At 41.5% G+C, this 21,017-nt stretch overlaps 1 protein-coding gene across 4 annotated transcripts in view; it reads left to right on the forward strand.

The window, feature by feature from the left end:
- Positions 1 to 21,017, forward strand: part of ARHGAP6 (Rho GTPase activating protein 6) — a 486,446-nt gene that overhangs the window by 357,599 nt on the left and 107,830 nt on the right. The gene's annotated exons all lie outside the window — the stretch shown is intronic.

Consider the following 21,017-nt stretch of genomic DNA (forward strand, 5'->3'; position numbering starts at 1 on the left):
TTATCCATTCCAGTTATTGTTTTAGCTCATGGCCCTTTGAACTTGGACAGCGCCCTGAGCAGCTTTTCAGCTAGTATTTTCTTCAGCATATCCCTAAATTATATAAAATTCAGTGATAGTAGTTGAGAATTATTTCCAAACCTCTACTTACAAAGTCACATCATGAATGGTATGTCTGTTTGGAGTATTAACTAGATCTGAAGTTGATATAACTCTGAGGAAATAAATTAGCAGGAATACCAGAAGTGAATTCAATTCTACTCACATCCATTTTATCATAGGAATTTTCACTTGAAATGAGATTAGAGTTCTGTGACAGTCACCTGTCACAGAATTCTGTGGAGTGAGTGCAAGTTTGTTCTAATTATAGATGACATTTTCCCCAGTATAGTGCTGAAATAGCTTGAGAATCATAAAATCTCTTTTTATGATTCATGATAAATCATCTTCATCACCACTGTGCTCTTAGGAGAATCATAGTCACGTGCTAAGTCTCTTCTCAGTAGCATGCCATATATCTCCAAAATTTTTAAATCCCTGGGATAAAATATTTATTGAGTATCTATCTGTCATACCCAAAGCATAGCACACATTTAACTATATGGCGTGTTAGCCATACAATGCGATATTATTCAGCCGTGAAAAGGAATGGCACACCCGACAACGTGGATGAACCTTGAGAGCATTACGCTAAGTGAAAAAAGCCCGACACAAAAGACCATGTCTTGTATGATTCCATTTCAGAAATGCCTAGAACAGGCAAATCCATAGAGACAGAAATTAAATTCATGGTTGCCAGGAGGTGGGGCAGAGAGAACTAGGGAGTGACTCCTAATGGGTTTGGCGTCTTTTTGGAGGGGGTGATGGAAATGTTCTGGAATTAAATTAGTGGTGAGAGTTGCACAGCCATGTGACTCTACTAAAAGCCACTCAATTGTAAATTTTAAAACGGTGACTCTTATGGCAGGTGAATTATATCTCAATCTAAAGAAAGACATATCAAAAATACATACACGTCATTGGTCTCTAACCTCAGAAGCTTGCCATCTTTATACATTATATAAAATATAGAAACAGGAAAGGGTAAAGACAGTGCAGTGGTGTGGAATAATAGTACAAGAGTTGCCCCACGATGGTACAGTTGATGATGATGACAGTTATGATGGTGAAACTAAAGTTTATTAAGTGCCATCTGATGTTCTAGCATTTTACATGTTTAAAGAATTATTGGTTACTTTCCACATGCCAGGCATGTTCTACGTTCATGGAGTGTATCAGTGAGTAAAAGACAGAGATCCCTGTTCACAGTCTCGCAGACGGCAACTGTGAACAATAGATACGATAAATAAATGATACGTTAAAAGGTGATATATGGAATCTAAAAAAAAAAAAAGGTACTGATGAACCTAGTGGCAGGGCAGGAATAAAGACGCAGACGTAGAGAATGGACTTGAGGACACGGGGAGGGGAGGGGGAAGCTGGGGCGAGGCGAGAGAGGCACCAACGTATATACTCTACCAAATGTAAAATAGCTAGCTAGTGGGAAGCAGCCGCACAGCACAGGGAGATCAGCTCCGTGCTCTGTGACCACCTAGAGGGGTGGGATGGGGAGGGTGGGAGGGAGGGAGATGCAAGAGGGAAGAGATATGGGAACATATGTATATGTATAACTGATTCGCTTTGTTATACAGCAGAAACTAACACACCATTGTGAAGCAATTATACTCCAGTAAAGATGTCTAAAAAATAAAATACTATTAGAGATTTTTAAAAAGTGAGAAAGGCTAAGGAAAAGGAAAAGATAGAGCTGGCTAAGGGGCATTAGAAGTGCTGAGTTGCAAGTTTCAGTAGGGTGGTTGGTTTTAAACAAAACCTGAGCATCTCTAGGGAAAGGGCCAGCACGAAGGCGCCAACATGGAGGCGTACTCGGAATGTGGGAGAACTGGCGGGAAGCCAATGCTGCTGGCGTGGTATGAGGTCAAGGCTGTAGTACGAGAAGAGGTCCCAGAGGTGACATGTTGTAGTGCTTCCATGCTCTTAGCAACTAAATGTACAGTTCGTCACCTAAAATAACTGCTATCGTTTACCGTGAACCAGAGGCTTTGGAAAAAAGGTAGAATGATGTCTGGGCTTTGGGGGTGCAAAGGATTTGGATAGATGTAGAGGCTATTCCATCATAGGGCTTTGTCACTGGAAAGAACAGAAACGGAAAAATGCAGTGCGTGTTTGGGTGTGCAGAAGGAGACCAGCTGGGCAGGAGTGGAGATTTTAGATCGAAAAGTAGTGATGCAGGTGGCTGGTGGGAAGAGAGCGACCCTGGATACCAGGGCAAGGAAGGTGAGTTGTGTACTGTTGGCAGCTGTAAAGCACTGAGCATTTGCTCTCACCATCCTTGCTTGCTTGGGTTTCTAACAAGAAAGTTCGTCAGGAATGAGGACGTTGGAGCAGGAAGTGGCCAGATGACTTGGCCATCTTTACATCACAATGAGAGCGAGAGCAGAGGCCAGACCCCTGGGTACCCACCGTATCCCAGGCCCTCCTGACCTCTTAGCTCACAGATGAATGCAGTATATCTCAGGGCCCCAGACCTAATAATAACATTACGGGAACATCTAGAAATAGATTAATTAAGAAAGGAAAAGTCTTTAATGTCTTTCCTATAAAATATAGTGTTGCATTTAAAAAGCGTTGCCACAGAATATTCTCCAGCTAAACCTAGAGCTATTCAAAAATGCTCTTGCTTAGAAATAAAAACTACTTAATGAAAGGTCTATAAAAAGAATTTTCATAACCTTATTGCTCTATCATTTACGTATCATAAAGTTCACCTGTTTAGAGTGTACAACTGAGTGGGTTTTAGTATGATTTTTTGTATCTTTACCAGGTTTGTAACCATCACCACAATCTAGTTCCAGAGCATTTTCAGCACCTGAAAAGAAATCCCATACCCATTAGCAGCTGCTCCCTATTGCCCTTCACGTAACCTCTAGACACCCACCCATCTTCCTGCTGACTTGATGGGTTTGTCTATTCTGGACATTTCATAAAGATGGAATCATACAATATGTGGTTGGAAAAAGGATCTCTGAGAACCTCTACAGCAGGGTTTCTCAGAGTCAGCATTATTGGCATTTGGACTAGCTAATTCTTTGTTGTGGGAACCGTCCCGTGCACTGTAGGATGTTAGCAGCATCCCTTGCCTCTACCCTCTAGATGCCAGGAACACCTCCTCCCCCAGCTGGGACGGCAAAAAATGTCTCCAGACATGGCCATATGTTCCCTGTGGAAGAGGGGGAACAAAATTTCTCCCAGTCGAGAACCGCAGATCTACACTTACCTAAGAACTGAGCTGAGTGTAGAGGTGTAGAAGTGGGGTGGGTGCCTGGACCCAGCATCTGTGGTGGAAAAACCACTGTTTCAGGGTCCTTGAAGATCTGAATGATGAACCCTGAGTTCTAAAATTCTGCGATTGCTTTTAGAAAATAGTGAAGAGATAAATAGGGGAAAGGAGGGACTTCCCTGGTGGTGCAGTGGTTAAGAATCTGCCTGCCAGTGCAGGGGACACAGGTTTGATCCCTGGTCTGGGAAGATCCCACATGCCGCAGAGCAACTAAGCCCGTGAGCGACAACTACTGAGCCTGCATGCCACAACTACTGAGCCCACATGCCGCAACTACTGAAGCCTGTGCACCTAGAGCCTGTGCTCCACAATGAGAGAAGCCACTGTGATGAGAAGGCCTCACACCACAACCAAGAGTAGCCCGCGCTCGCCACAACTAGAGAAAGCCCGTGCACAGAAACAAAGACATAACACAGCCCCCCCCAAAGGAAAATGCAGCTGGCAAATCTAAAAAAAAAAAAAAATAGAGGAAAGGAGCACAATAGTTATTTAGGTAAAATTATTGTTCAAAAAAATATCTGGTGGGGAGAACCATCCACTTTTCAGAGTATTAAAAAAGATTGAAATTGTTATTTAAAAAATAAAATAAAGTGGTATGTGCCAGTGGTCTTCACCTTCGTTATGAAGCATTGGAACCATGGCGCCAATAATTCAAAAAGTATATCAGTTTGGATTTGGCACGTTCTCTGCTACAGCCACAAAAGTGTATTAATGGTTCTCAGAGAGTTTTGCTTAACTCAGCTTTAAAATTATACTGCAGCGTTTTGCGCCAGAAACTCTGGTTTGAGGTGCCAGGTGGCAGGTGTGAGGCCTCTGTATGCGGCCCCCTGTGAGCCAGTGAAACCAGACTAAGCACAAAGGAAAAGAAAAAGACTGTGGTTGACCGTGGGTAACCGAAACTGCAGAGAGCCAAACCGCAGATCCTTCATATTGCGTGCCTGGATGCTATAACCAGATTTCCCCAGTGAGGAGGCGTGGTTAGCCTGGGGTCTCCATCTTTAGCAGAGATGGTCCAGATAAACTATTCTTTCAAGCAGAGTTTGGGCTACACTGCAGCCGAGTGGCTGACAGGGTCTTGGTGCTCCAGCCTGGTGTGAGGCCTGAGCCTCTGAGGTAGGAGAGCCAAGTTCAGGATATTGGACCAACCAGAGACCTCCCAGCCCCACATAATATCAATCGATGAGAGCTCTCCCAGAGATCTGCATCTCAATACTAAGACCCAGCTCCACCCAACGGCCAGCAAGCTCCAGGGCTGGACACCCCATGCCAAACAACTAGTAAGACAGGAACACAACCCCACCCATTAGCAGAGAGGCTGCCTAAAGTCATACTAAGTTCACAGACACCCCAAAACACACCACTGGACACAGTCCTGCCCACCAGAAAGACCAGATCCAGCCTCATCCACGAGAACACAGGCACCAGTCCCCTCCACCAGGAAGCCTACACAAGCCACAGAACCAACCTCACACACTGGAGGCAGACCCCAGAAACAATGGGAACTGGTGCTTCCCTGGTGGCGCAGTGGTTCAGAGTCCACCTGCTGATGCAGGGGACACGGGTTCATGCCCCGGTCCGGGAAGATCCCACATGCCGCGGAGTGGCTAGGCACGTGAGCCATGGCTGCTGAGCCTGCGCATCCGGAGCCTGTGCTCCACAACGGGAGAGGCCACAACAGTGAGAGGCCCGCGTACCGCAAAAAAATTAAAAAAACAATGGGAACTACAAACATGCAGCCTGTGAAAAGGAGCCCCCAAACACAGTAAGTTAAACAAAATGAAAAGACAGAGAAATATGCAGCAGATGAAGGAGCAAGGTAAAAACCCATCAGACCAAACAAATGAAGAGGAAATAGGCAGTCTACCTGAAAAAGAATTCAGAGTAATGATAGTAAAGATGATCCAAAATCTTGGAAATAGAATAGAGAAAATATAAGAAATGTTTAACAAGGACCTAGAAGAACTAAAGAGCAAACAAACAATGATGAACAACACAATAAATGAAATTAAAAGTTCTCTAGAAGGAATCAATAGCAGAATAACTGAGGCAGAAGAATGGATAAGTGACCTGGAAGACAAAATAGTGGAAATAACTACTGCAGAGCAGAATAAAGAAAAAAGAATGAAAAGAATTGAGGACAGTCTCAGAGACTTCTGGGACAACATTAAATGCACCAACATTCGACAGAAGGGAGTGGCAGGACATATTTAAAGTGGTGAAAGGGAAAAACCTACAAACAAGATTACTCTACCCAGCAAGGATCTCATTCAGATTCGACGGAGAAATTAAAACCTTTACAGACAAGCAGAAGGTAAGAGAATTCAGCACCACTAAACCAGCTTTACAACAGATGTTAAAGGAACTTCTCTAGAAGTTCTAGAAACAAAAGAGAAGGAAAAAACCTACAATAACAAACCCCAAACAATTAAGAAAATGGTAATAGGAACATACATATGGATAACTACCTTAAATATAAATGGATTAAATGCTCCAACCAAAAGACATAGACTGGCTGAATGGATACAGAAACGAGACCCGTATATATGCTGTCTACAAGAGACCCACTTCAGGCCTAGGGACACATACAGACTGAAAGTGAGGGGATGGAAAAAGATATTCCATGCAAATGGAAATCAAAAGAAAGCTGGAGTAGCAATTCTCTTATCAGACAAAATTGACTTTAAAATAAAGACTATTACAAGAGACAAAGAAGGACACTACATAATGATCAAGGGATCAATCCAAGAAGAAGATATAACAATTGTAAATATTTACGCACCCAACATAGGAACACCTCAATACATAAGGCAAATGCTAACAGCCATAAAAGGGGAAATTGACAGTAACACAATCGTGGTAGGGGAGTTTAACATCCCACTTTCACTAATGGACAGATCATCCAAAATGAAAATAAATAAGGAAACACAAACTTTAAATGATACATTAAATAAGATGGACTTCAGTGATATTTATAGGACATTACATCCAAAAACAACAGAATACAGTTGCTTCTCAAGTGCTCATGGAACATTTTTCAGGATAGACCATATCTTGGTTCACAAATCAAGCCTTGGTAAATTCAAGAAAACTGAAATCATATCAAGTATCTTTTCCGACCACAACGCTATGAGACTAGATATTAGTTACATGAAAAATTCTGTAAAACATACAAACACATGGAAGCTAAACAATACACGACTAAATCACCAAGAGATCACTGAAGAAATCAAAGAGGAAATGAAAAAATACCTAGAAACAAATGACAATGAAAACACGACGACCCAAAACCTATGGGATGCAGTAAAAGCAGTTCTAAGAGGGAAGTTTATAGCAATACAGTCCTATGTCATGAAACAAGAAACATCTCAAAAAAACAACCTAACCTTACACCTAAAGCAATTGGAGAAAGAAGAACAAAAAAACCCCAAAGTTAGCAGAAGGAAAGAAATCATGAAGATCAGGTCAGAAATAAATGAAAAAGAAATGAAGGAAACGATAGCAAAGATGAATAAAACTAAAAGTTGGTTCTTTGAGAAGATAAACAAAACTGATAAACCATTAGCCAGACTCATCAAGAAAAAAAGGGAGAGGACTCAAATCAATAGAATGAGCAATGAAAAAGGAGAAGTAACAACTGACACTGCAGAAATACAAAGGATCATGAGAGATTACTACAGGCTACTCTATGCCAATAAAATGGACAACCTGGAAGAAATGGACAAATCCTTAGAAAAGTACAACCTTCCGAGACTAAACCAGGAAGGAATAGAAAATATAAACAGACCAGTCACAAGCACTGAAATTGAGACTGTGATGAAAAATCTTTCAACAAAAAAAAGCCCAGGACCAGATGGCTTCAAAGGCGAATTCTATCAAACATCTAGAGAAGAGTTAACACCTATCCTTCTCAAACTCTTCCAAAATATAGCAGAGGGAGGAACCCTCCCAAACTCATTCTACGAGTCTACCATCATCCTGATACCAAAACCAGACAAAGATGTCACAAAGAAAAAAACCTACAGGCCAATATCACTGATGAATATAGATGCAAAAATACTCAACAAAATACTAGCAAACAGAATCGAACAGCCCATTAGAAGGTTCATACACCATGATCAAGTGGTGTTTATCCCAGGAATGCAAAGATTCTTTAATATATGCAAATCAATCAATGTAATAAACCATATTAACAAATTGAGGGAGAAAAACCATATGATCATGTCAATAGATGCAGAAAAAGCTTTGGACAAAATTCAACACCCATTTTTGATAAAAACCTTCCAGAAAGTAGGCATAGAGGGAACCTGCCTCAACTTAATAAAGGCCATGTATGACAAACCACAGTCAACATTGTTCTCAATGGTGGGAAACTGAAGCCATTTCCTCTAAGATCAGGAAGAAGACAAGGTTGTGCACTCTCACCACTCTTACTCAACATAGTTTTGGAAGTTTTAGCCACAGCAATCAGATCAGAGAAGAAAAAGAAATAAAAGGAATCCAAATTGTTAAAGAAGAAGTAAAACTGTCACTGTTTGCAGATGACATGATACTATACATAGAGAATCCTAAAGATGCTACCAGAAAACTACTAGAGCTAATCAATGAATTGGTAAAGTAGCAGAATACAAAATTAATGCACAGAATCTCTTGCATTCCTGTACACTAATGACCAAAAATCTGAAAGAGAAATTAAGGAAACACTCCCATTTACCACTGCAACAAAAAGAATAAAATACCTAGAGATAAACTGCCTAAGGAGACAAAAGACCTGTATGCAGAAAACTATAAGACACTGATGAAAGAAATTAAAGATGATACAAACAGATGGAGAGATATACGATGTTCTTGGATTGGAAGAATCCACATGGTGAAAATGACTGTATTACCCAGAGCAATCTACAGATTCAGTGCAATCCCTATCAATCTACCAATGGCATTTTTCACAGAACTAGAACAAAAAATTTCACAGTTTGTATGGAAACACCAAAGACCCTGAATAGCCAACGCAATCTTGAGAAAGAAAAACGAAGCTGGAGGAATCAGGCTCCCTGACTTCAGACTGTACTTCAAAGCTACAGTAATCAAGACAGTATGGTACTGGCACAAAAACAGAAATAGAGATGAATGGGACAGGATAGAAAGCCCAGAGAGAAACCCACGCACATATGATCACCTTATCTTTGATAAAGGAGGCAAGAATATACAATGGAGAAAAGACAGCCTCTTCAATGAGTGGTGCTGGGAAAACTGGACAGCTACATGTAAAAGAATGAAATTAGAACACTTCCTAACACCATACACAAAAATAAACTCAAAATGGATTAAAGACCTAAATTTAAGGCTAGATACTATAAAACTCTTAGAGGAAAACATAGGCAGAACACTCTATGACATAAATCACAGCAAGATCCTTTTTGACCCACCTCCTAGAGAAATGGAAATAAAAACAAAAATAAACAAATGGGGCCTAATGGAACTTAAAATCTTTAGCACAGCATGGAAACCATAAACAAGACGAAAAGACAACCCTCAGAATGGGAGAACATATTTGCAGATGAAGCAACTGTCAAAGGATTAATCTCTAAAATATACAAGCAGCTCATGCAGCTCAATATCAAAAAAGCAAACAACCCAATCCAAAAATGGACAGAAGACCTCGATAGACATCTCTCCAAAGCAGATATACAGATTGTCAACAAGCACATGAAAGGATGCTTTACATCACTAATCATTAGAGAAATGCAAATCAAAACTACAATGAGGTAGCACCTCACAGCAGTCAGAATGGCCATCATCAAAAAATCTACAAACAATAAATGCTGGAGAGGGTGTGGACAAAAGGGAACCCTCTTGCACTGTTGGTGGGAATGTAAATTGATACAGCCACTATGGAGAACAGTATGGAGGTTCCTTAAAAAACTAAAAATAGAACTACCGTATGACCCAGCAATCCCACTACTGGGCATATACCCAGAGAAAACCGTAATTCAGCAAGGGTCATGTACCACAGTGTTCATTGCAGCTCTATTTACACTAGCCAGGACATGGAAGCAACCTAGGTGTCCATCAACAGATGAATGGATAAAGCATCTGTGGCACATATATACAATGGAATATTACTCAGCCATAAAAAGAAACGAAATTGAGTTATTTGTAGTGAGGTGGATAGACCTAGAGTCTGTCATACAGAGCGAAGTAAGTCAGAAAGAGAAAAACAAATACCGTGTGCTAACACATATATATGGAATCTAAGAAAAAAAAAAAAAAGGTCATGAAGAACCTAGGGGCAAGATGGGAATAAAGATGCAGACCTACTAGAGAATGGACTTGAGGGTATGGGGAGGGGGAAGGGTAAGCTGGGACAAAGAGAGAGTGGCATGGACATATATACACTACGAAGTGTAAAATAGATAGCTAGTGGGAAGCAGCCGCATAGCACAGGGAGATCAGCTCGGTGCTTTGTGACGACCTAGAGGGGTGGGATAGGGAGGGTGGGAGGGAGACGCAAGAGGGAGGGGATATGGGGATGTATGTATACGTGTAGCTGATTCACTTCGTTACACAGCAGAAACTAACACAACTTTGTAAAGCTGCTATACTCCAATAAAAATGTGAAAAAAATTATACTGCAGGTTATAAGCACCCCTTGAGCAGCAAAAGAAGCATAAGATTTGATTTATGCTGTGGCTAATGAAAACAAGCGGGCAATCACAGTTTAATCATATCCTACTCATGTAAATTAGTCTAAGGAATGGGAGAAAGAGAGGAAGCATATAGGATTCAGAAATATGTACATTCTAGAAAGTCCGTTTATACGCGTGACCTCTTTTCTGTTCAGAAATGCGTGAGTGGAGGAGGCCCTCTTCCGCCCTGGTAACCCGTTTATAAATGAATGGGCTGCAGGAAATCGTGTCTATGGCTTGTTCTTGTTCTCAAGATCTGCCGTGCTCAGAGTGGGAATCGTAACATTATGGAGGGAATAACTGGCCCATTTCCTGCTCTCAATTTTAAGGAAGTGCTTCCTCATACTGCCTTAGTCTGTGTAGCGTTGACTGCCTAGGACCTGATGCCCTGTGTATGGTAGTGCTTTTAGACTAAAGTTAGTAAACTCGACTTGTGTTTACGAGTACGTTGCTGTTGTACAAGGGCTTCTCTGTGAATACAAAACGTGGATTTTCTTATTTCTCATAGACTATAGCAATTCCAGAATGTTGCTCTTAACTCTTGTTTATATCAGGGATATTGCAGAATGCCTTAAACTCAGGCTGACTTAAAATTATTTTAAAAGTTTATTTAACAAACATCCAAAGATATTTTCAAGATTTTAAGTGTACATATGTAGATTTTTCCTTAACTTATTCTCCCACCCCGTCCATTAGGAAGTGGAATAGGTAGAGAATCTGAAAGGGTCTGGGTCTCACAGATCAGCTATTAAATTGAGTAAAAGCAAAACTTCTGGGGAAAGAAAACCCACCACAACTGTGTGGTGGTTCAACTGGAAAGATCTGTTCCTACTCAGTTCTTCACAGAATTATTATGGGGATTAAATGAAATTATCTCAATGGAGTATGTGGAGTAGTGTTTAAGCCTAGTGAGCACTTAAGAAATTGGGAGCTAATATATACACATCAGCTGAAACATCTGATGCCGTAACATGGTAGAATATCACCTTGTGATCAATTTGCTCATAAAACTGCACAAGCTGAAAGCACGTAATATTGGGACCCTTTACAAAATGCTTCTTGAAGGGCCACCTCTGACTTCTTTTATAATAGAAATTTAGAAGAAATTGGTCTCAATGCAGACTACACTTTAGAGCCACTTGGGTAGCTTTTAAATAATACTCCTGTCTGGGTCCCATTCCATCTAGCTTCTGATTTAATCGGTCTGAGCAGTGGCTCCAATTCATTGTGGTTTTGAATCACCTCGGGAGCTTTTACAAATATTACCAGCCAGGTACCGCCCCCTAGAAATTCTGTTTCGGTTGAATGTAATGTGCAACCAGGGTTGAACTCCATGGGACACAGTCTCTTCCACTTTATGAATTGTTACATATGTCTCTTAGACATTTACTGTATAAGAAAAGTTGTAGTTCTATCAACTTTGCCCAAATCAGTGGGCTTTTTTCTTTTAAGCGAAGTTCCATTCAGTGCCATGAGTGGAATTAAGTACACTCAACACAGTGGCATCTGCAATTGATTATAAAATAGGAGTATCGGACCCACTGAGATTTAGCATGCTGGCAGATCCACGGTGAGCACCCAGAAAACATTTGCTGCTGGTGGGCAGAAAAAGTGTTGTTCATGGTCTCCTGATGCATCCACGAGTATTTCATTTCAAACAGAATCTCTCACAGAGTCCGCATGAGGCTAAAATGTTGATTCAATGAATGAGTGCATTTCATGAACCACCCATCTGAGTAGGTTACTTTGGGTGTAGCTGTGTTGATTTTTCCTTCCTCTCAATACACGGTTTTCTTCATATAATCAAACAAATCCAAGTGTTTTGCCGTTTTTTTCTTTTGTTTTTTTTTAACATCTCTATTGGAGTACAATTGCTTTACAATGGTGTGTTAGTTTCTGCTTTATAACAAAGTGAATCAGCTATACATATACATATGTTCCCGTATCTCTTCCCTCTTGCATCTCCCTCCCTCCCACCCTCCCTATCCCACCCCTCTAGGTGGTCACAGAGCACTCGGTGTTTGGTGTTTTGCCATTTTGTAGACACATTCTTTGTGTGGCCAAAAATCCTGTTTGCGGTGGTCACACCACAACTAGATTAGAATGTGGGGCAGCCCAGCAAACAAGTGTTAATTTGAATCAAGTGTTAAGACTGCCAGCAACAAACCAATGTGGCCACCCTCACTGGGTTCAATTAGCGACCCTGCAGGTGAGGCACTAGGTTTTTTCCATTATCATTTCCTTCATCCAGCAAAATCCCTCCTGTTCCTGAGTGATGAAATAATGATCTCAGATGTAAGGCATATTTTGTTCATCTTAATTTTCTCTATGTCCTTTTTCTCTGAGTACAAGCATAATACATGCTGGTAAATAAATTCAAACAATATTGAAATACGTTAGGCAGAATGTTAAAATCCCTAAGAATCCCCTCCTAAGGCAATAGTTACTATTAACCATTTGAGAATATTTTTTCCGCTCTTTCTGTGCTCAGGCTCACATATGTTTCCTGTAAAAAATTATAGTAGACATCACGCTGTTCTGCCACTTCCTTGTTTACCTTTATATATAGTGGACATCTTTCCAAGTTTATACAGAGAGAGCTACTTCATTTTTCTTAATGGCTGCATAGAATTCCATTGAGTAGATATCCCATTTCATAGTTTATGTAGCTAGTCATCCACCGATAGATACTTTTGTTGATGTTTATATATGCATGTATGTGTGTGTGTGTGTGTGTGTGTGTGTGTGTGTGTATATAATAGAATGCACATGTAGAAAAGTGCACCTATCATACAATCATATATAAGCTTACAACTTAATGTTTCCCCAAAGTGAACACACCTATGCCAGATGAGGAAACAACATGACCAGTACCCTGGGCCCCCCTTGAACGTCCTTCCAGTCACTTTTCCCCGACGATAACTCCTAACCTGTCTTTTCACAGCACAGATTTGCCTCTTTTTATACTTTGCATTTATGGTTTTATACAGTATGTTCTCTTTAGTGTCAGACTTCTTTCATTCAATATGTCTGTGGAATTCATCCGTATTGTTGTAGGTGCTTGGAGTTTGTTTATTCATTCTCATTACTACACAGTGTTCCATTGTGTTGATATACCACAGTTCATCCATTCTACTTTGATGAACGTTTGCGTCGTTTACAGTCTTTGGCTGTTGGAAATAGTGCCGCTATGAACATTCTTGGGCACGTTTTGGTGAACATAGGCATGCATTTCTGTTGCTTTTATGTTGATTTTTTTCTTTTTAGCTCTCAGAGGTGGTGTTGAGGTGAATATCTTCGTGAATGTATCTTGCACCTTCTGTATTTCTATAAAATACATTCTTAGAAGTAGAATTGCTGGGTCAAATGGTATGCACCGTTACATTCTGAGTAGATATGCAGAACTGCTCTCCAAAAATACTTTAACTACATCCCGAACAACCCACTGTGGCTGCGTCCCTTTGCTATTGCCATTATCTGTGACACAGACACTGCTGTTGTGTCTTCTGGGCTATGAGGCAAGGCTAATGAAAACCCAAATCTTCTTTTTGGCCCTTTTCAGACACTTTCTAGTGGGCTACTGCCTCTCCCATGTGTCCACTGAAGGACAAAAATTTACATGACCTAGAGTTCCAGGGTGCCAGGGCATAGCGTGAAAATGCCAACTGAAACTACTGAGTAAATGGATGCTATGAGAAGATGCACCGAACGGACCCCGTGGCTCTAAGTGCACTCCACCCCCGGTTGAGATAACCTCCTTTCCCGGATAGAGGTTCTAACCTGGGAATGAGAAGCACATATCTTACCAACAATTGGCCCATTCAAAACGCCCTCTCCTTGAGAGGCATTCGACTTGGGCACTGTTTCCTAATCTTGAAGCTCTTGACACTTAGAGTGGGATCACTCTTTGTTTGGGGGGCTGTCCTGGGCACTGTAGGATGTTTAGCATCCCTAGCCTCTGTCCACTAGATGCCAGTAGCACTCCACCCCTCAGTGTGACAACCAAAAATGTCTCCAAGTATTGCCGCACGTCCCCTGGGAGGTAGAGTCGCGCGCCCCCCCCCCCCCCCCCCCCCCGAGTTGAGGACCGCTGGGCTACTGCTTACAGAGGTCCCTGGCTCTGAATCAAATTATGCTCAGATTCTGGCTCCGCCACGCCTGCTGTGTGACCTTGGGCAGAGTACCCAAATTCTCTGTGCCTCAGTTGGCTCATCTGTAAAATAGAGACGTTAGTAGTAATACTTACCTTAATCCATTGTTGTAAAGATTAAATGAGGTTCTTCACGTGAAGCACGTAGCACGGTCTTTGGTACAAAATAAGTATTCCAAGTTTTAGCTTTATTAGCTGTAATCTTTACTATTATTACTATTATTATTATTTAAAAACTGAGGTGGTGGAAAAAAGTATTCAGTTTCTGAAAAAGGATGTGGATAATATATATCTGAAAGACATCAAAGGACAGTGTTCCTGGAACAGGCAGTGGGAAATGTGGAGAAAGCATTATTTAAGGGCTACGAAGGAAAACAGCAGCCTTTGGTTGTACCCCTGTTCCTTCTCCAACTAGCATTTATGGAAACCAGAATTTGTGGAAAATGGACTTTGGCAGCAGAATTGGGCGTTTTTAGGAACGTGCTCAATCATCGTGGGAAAGTATATATTTTATCGTGTTCTTCTTGTTAATATGAAATTAGTAAATTGTCAATAGTTTGTTGAACACGTTTATTTTAAACAATAAAATAAGTTCAGTGCTAAAGTGGCCACATTGGTTTTGATATTATCGAGCAGAGAACGTGATGTCGTGAGTTTCGTGGTGGCGATTCTCTCCTCATAACATCTTCTCCCGCCAGAGGGCTAACTTAGATAAACCTGGGTGCCAGGAAATGTTGTCTTCTTGTCAGTGGGACAGAGTGTGAGGCCAGGGCTGTGTCTTTGTGTTGCCAAAGTGCCATCTTGGCAAGTCACTTCTCCCCTTTGGGTCTCAGGTTCTCAACTGAGCAGGTGCGATTAGTTCAGCGTTTCCCAACTATGTTCTGAGGAATCTGAGGGGTGTGAAGACATGTTCTGAAAAGAAGAAAAGAAAAGGAGGTGAGATTTAGAAGGTACTCTGAGTTACAGTGTTCCCTCTGCAGGACTTCTCAAGTTTTCCTTAGTTATGGTTATTGTAATTCTTTAAGATGGGACTCACATGAACAACTTTCTCAGACTTACTCGATCATGGAACAGTTTGTGAAATCCTGCCTTAAATAGTTTATGAGTCCCTTGTAGGCACAGAAATTTTGATTCCCTCTGTGTTCATTTTCTATTGCTGCTGTGTCAGATTACCACAAACTCAATGGCTTAAAACCGTACACACATTATCTTACAGCTCTGTAGGTTAGAAACCTGACACAGGTCTCACTGGACCAAAATCAAAGTGTCAGCAGGGCTGAATTCCTTCTGGAGGCTCTAGGGAAGAATCCATTTCTTTGCCTTTTCTAGCTTTTAGGAGCCGCCCACATTCTTAGGCTCACGGCACCCTATCTCCAACTTCAAAGCCAGAAATATTGCGTCTCTCTGACCCATTTTCCATAGTCATATTTGCCTCTCTGAACTTTGCTGAAAAAGGTGCTCCTGTTTCAAAGGCCCATATATTTATATCGGGCCCGCATGGGTAATCCAGGGGACTCTCCACACCTCAAAGTCATTAATTTAATTACATCTGCAAGTCCCTTTTGCCATGTAAGGCAACATACAGTTGAACCTTGAACAATGCAAGGGGGGGGGTGTCGTTAGGGGCACCAACACACACCCCCCAAACCGCGCAGTTGAAATTTAGCATGTAACTTACAGTGGCCCTCAGTAAACAGGGTTCCTCCGCATATATGCTTCCATATCTGCAAACTCAACCAACCGCAGAACGTGTAGTACTGTAGTATTTACTATTGGGGGGCAAAACTGCACATAAGTGGACCCATGCAGTTCAAACCCATGTTGTTAAAGGGTCAACTGTACTTCCAGGTTTTGGGGATTAGGGTGTGAACGTCTTTGGGGGTGCCATTATTCTGCCAACCACATTATCTGTCTCAGTGGCTTCTCCATTTTTCTTTTCTTTTTTCTTTTATTTTTGGCTGTGTTGGATCTTCATTGCTGTGCGCGGGCTTTCTCTAGTTGCGGCGAGCGGGGGCTACTCTTCGTTGCGGTGCATGGGCTTCTCATGGCGGTGGCTTCTCTTGTTGCAGAGCACAGGCTCTAGGCCTGCAGAATTCAGTAGTTGTGGCACGTGGGCTCAGTAGTTGTGGCTCGCGGGCTCTAGAGCGCGGGCTCAGTAGTTGTGGCGCACGGGCTTAGTTGCTCCACGGCATGTGAGATCTTCCCGGGCCAGGGATTGAACCCGTGTGCCCTGCATTGGCAGGCAGATTCTTAACCACTGCGCCACCAGGGAAGCCCTTCTCCATTTTTCGACAGTGGAGACTGTGAGGGACTGTTCTGTAGAGCCAGAAGGCAGCTAGGGTGATTATCTTTCTTGTTTATTTGCTTCTGACCCTATTAAGCACTGCAGTGTGGAATGACTATCTTGCAGGAGGTATTAAGCTCTTTTGGCTTTTCCTCACCTGAAGAGCAATAAAATCAAAGAACACAAGAGTAATTAAAACAAGGCTACCGAACTGTTCTGTGCAGCATTTTGTTTTTAGCTTCTCTCCTTATATAGACAAGAATATCTCCTTGAAAGGAACTGGGATCTGAACTGTGCTTTACTTTAACATGTAAAATTGCCAGGCTAGATATCAACACTTAGTCATTGGAATTAAAATATGAACATAAAGGGATTAAGAGAGTTTACTTGCTCTTTTTGGTAGAGCCATTACCTGGCTCAGTTTCTAAAAAAAATGAACACTCCAAATGTGTTTCAAGCCAAATGTTTTCAAGCCACTCATGATCATCAGCTTGTGAAGAGAAAAGAAACTGAGGAATTGGATTCTTTCTCACTGCTTGGTAGAAGCTCGAAAAGCCAATCTGTATGAAGTGGAAGCATTGTGTGGGTTTGCTTGTACTTGATATTTTATCTCACGTGAAAGGAATGAAGTGGAAAATGAGTTTTGCACTAAAATTACTTTAAAAGCTTGGTGTTCAAACTCCCGTTGTTTTTGCTGTTGGCTTTGTCTGGCTATTTGTAGAGTTATCATATGATCCAGCCATTCCACTCCTAGGCATATACTCAAGAGAACTGAAAACATGTTCACATGAAAATTTGTACATGAAAATTCACAGCAGCTTCATCCAGAATGGCCCAAAAGTGGAAACGACCCAAATATCCATCAGCTGATGAATGGATAAACAAAAGTTGGTATGTCCACACAGTGAGTGTTATTCAGCCATAAGAAGGAATACTGATGAACCCTGAAAACATGCCAAGAGAAAGAAAGCAGAAACAAAAGGCCACATTTTGTATAATTCCACTTACATTAAAAGTCAAAGATAGGCAAATCTATAGAGACATAGAGTAGATTAGTGGTGGTCAGGGCCGGAGGTGAGAGGGGAATGGAGAGTGATTGCTAGTAGAGTTTCTTCTGGGGGTGACTAAAATATTCTGGAATTAGATAATGGTAATGGTTGCATGTATCTGCATATATCTAAAAAACCACTGAATCATATACTATAAAATGGTAAATTCTATGGTATGTAAATATTATCTTTAAAAAATTGCATCAGAACTTTGGGTATCTGGTCTGGCATGTAAGAAGCTTGGAAGACACCACTCCCCCTAACAAGTACAAGTCCGAACAAACTGAAAAATTAACAACTCTGCTTAGGTCCATTAGAGAAGGGAGGTCACAGCGCACACTGATGCCTCCAAAAATTGGAGAGACCAACAGGTGAATACAGAGAATCACAACTTCTTGGAGCAGCAGTGTCCAAGGGAACCAGTGCTGGGGTAGGGAAACCTGAACTGTAATTGACGAATTGCCAGAGAGTCAGTGTGGACCACTCTGAGAGTTAAAATCCCCAGGGAAACCCAGTCATCAGGAGGCCTCCACACTTCTGCAAGTTTTACCTCTTGGATCTCTGCCAGGTTCACAGATGTTGTGATCATCTATGCAGAAGATCTAAAATAATCGAAAAGGGCTTCCCTGGTGGCGCAGTGGTTAAGAATCTGCCTGCCAATGCAGGGGACACGGGTTCGAGCCCTGGTCCGGGAAGATCCCACATGCCACGAAGCAACTAAGCCTGTGCGCCATAACTACTGAGCCTGCGCTCTAGAGCCCGCGAGCCACAACTACTGAGCCCACGTGCCACAACTACTGAGCCCACGTGCCACAACTACTGAAGCCCGCGCGCCTAGAGCCCGTGCTCCGCAACAACAGAAGCCACTGCAATGAGAAGCCCGTGCACCACAACAAAGAGTAGCTCCCACGCACCACAACTAGAGAAAGCACACACAAGACCCAATGCAGCCAAAAATGAATAAATAAAATTATAAATAAATAAATAAATGAAATAATCGACAAAAAACCTGGAACTAATAAGCAATTATAGCAAGGTTGTAGGACACAAGGTTAATATACAAAATCACTTTCCTATATACCAACAATAAACAAGTAGAATTTGAAATTAATACCACAATACCATTTATATTAGCACCCCCCAAAATGAAATACTTAGGTATAAATGTAACCAAATTTGTACACCATCTATGTGAGGGAAACTACAAAACTTTGATGAATAAAATCAAGGAAGAACTAAATAAATGGAGAGATAGCACATGTTCATGGATAGGAAGACTCACTATTGTGAAGATGTCAGTTCTTCTCAACTTGATCTACAGATTCAGGGGAATCCCAATCAAAATCCCAGCAAGTTATTTTGTGGATATTGTCAAACTAATTCTAAAGTTTCTGTGAGAAGACAAAAGACCCAGAATAGCCAACACATTATTGAAAGAGAAGAACAAAGTTGGAGGACTAACACTACCTGACTTCATGACTTAGTATGAAATAGCAGTCATCAAGAGAGTGTGGTGTTGGCAAGAGAATAGGCAAATAGATCAATGGAACAGAATAGAGAGCCCAGAAATAGACCCACATAAATGCAGTCAACTGATCTTTGCCACGAGAGCAAAGGCCATACAATGGAGCAAAGAGAGTCTCTTCAACAAATGGTGCTGGAACAAGTGGACATCCACAAACAAAAATTTGACTCTCGCCATAGACCTTACACTCTTCACAAAAATTAACTCAAGGTGGATCACAGACCTAAATGTAAAATGCAAAACTATAAAACTCCTAGAAGGTTAACACAGGAGAAAACCCATATGACCTTGGGTGTGGTGATATAACACCAGAGGCACGATCCATGAAATAAATAACTGATAAGCTGGACTTCATTAAAATTAAAAACTCTGCTCAGTGAAAGACAGTGTCAAGAGAATGAGAAAACAAATCACAGACTGGGAGGAAATATTTGCAAAAGACACATCTGATAAAAGATTGATGTCTAAAATATACAAAGATCTCTTAAGACTCAACAATAAGAAAACAAACAACCCTATTAAAAAGTAGCCAAAGACCGTAACAGACACTCTACCAAAGAAGATATACAGATGGCAAATAAGCACGTGAAAAGATGCTCCACGTGGTATGTGACCAGGGAAATAAAAGTTAAAACAACAAAGAGATACCGCTACACACCTACTGTAGTAGCCCAAATCCAGAATACTGACAACACCAAGTGCTGATGAGGATGTGGAGCAACAGGAACTCTCGTACATTGTTGGCGAGGACAGCTTGGCAGTTTCTACAAAACTAAATATACTCTTACTATACAATTCAGCAATCACCCTCCTTGGTATTTACCCAAAGGAGCTGAAAACTTATAGCCACACAAAAACCTGCACATGGATGTTTATTCATAATTGCCAAAGCTTGGAAGCAAGCAAGATGTCCTTCAGCCGTTGAATGGATAAATAAACAGTGGTGCATCCGGATAACAGACTGTTAGCATGAAAAGAAATGCACTATCAAGCTGTGGAAACACATGAAGGAAACTTCAGTGCATAATAAAAGAAGCCAATCTGGAAAGACTGTGTACTGCATGATTCCAACTAGATGACATTCTGGAAAAGGCAAAACTATGGAGACAGTGAAAAGATCAGTGGTTGCCAGGGGCTGGGGGAAGAGAGAGATGAATAGGTAGAGCACAGAGGATTTTTAGGGCAGTGAAACTACTCTGTACGATACTATAATTGTGAATACATGTAATTACACATTTGTTCAGACCAGTAGAACATACACCAAGTGTGAATCCTAGTGTAAACGATGGACTTAGGATGATTATAATATGTCAGTGTAGGTCTATCCATTGTAACAAATGTGCCACTCTGGTGGGGATGTTGGTAATGGGAGAGGCTATACATGAGTAGGGGCAGGAGGTATGTGGGAGATCTCTGAACCTTCTACTCAAGTTTGCTAGGAAACTGAAACTGCTCTAAGAAATCAAGTCTATTAAAAATGCACCCATGGGCTTCCCTGGTGGCGCAGTGGTTGAGAGTCTGCCTGCCAGTGTGGGGGACACGGGTTCGAGCCCTGGTCTGGGAGGATCCCACATGCCGCGGAGCGGCCGGGCCCGTGAGCCATGGCCGCTGAGCCTGCGCGTCCGGAGCCTGTGCTCCGCAACGGGAGAGGCCGCGATAGTGAGAGGCCCGTGCACCGCGATGAAGAGTGGCCCCCGCTTGCCGCAACTAGAGAAAGCTCTCGCACAGAAACGAAGACCCAACCCAGCCAAAACTAAAAAATAAATAAATAAATTAAGATGCACCCATTAGTTATAACTCTCCAAGCCTGAGTAATTTACTATAATTTACTTTTTTAAACTTCATTTTCTGTATGTTTCATTGCTCAAAGGAAGCATTCTTTTCCTTATATCAAAGCAAAACTATTTAGCCAGGTCTGTGAAACAC

The sequence above is a fragment of the Tursiops truncatus genome, chromosome X (assembly GCF_011762595.2).
Source record: "Tursiops truncatus isolate mTurTru1 chromosome X, mTurTru1.mat.Y, whole genome shotgun sequence".
Classification (NCBI taxonomy): Eukaryota; Metazoa; Chordata; class Mammalia; order Artiodactyla; family Delphinidae; genus Tursiops; species Tursiops truncatus.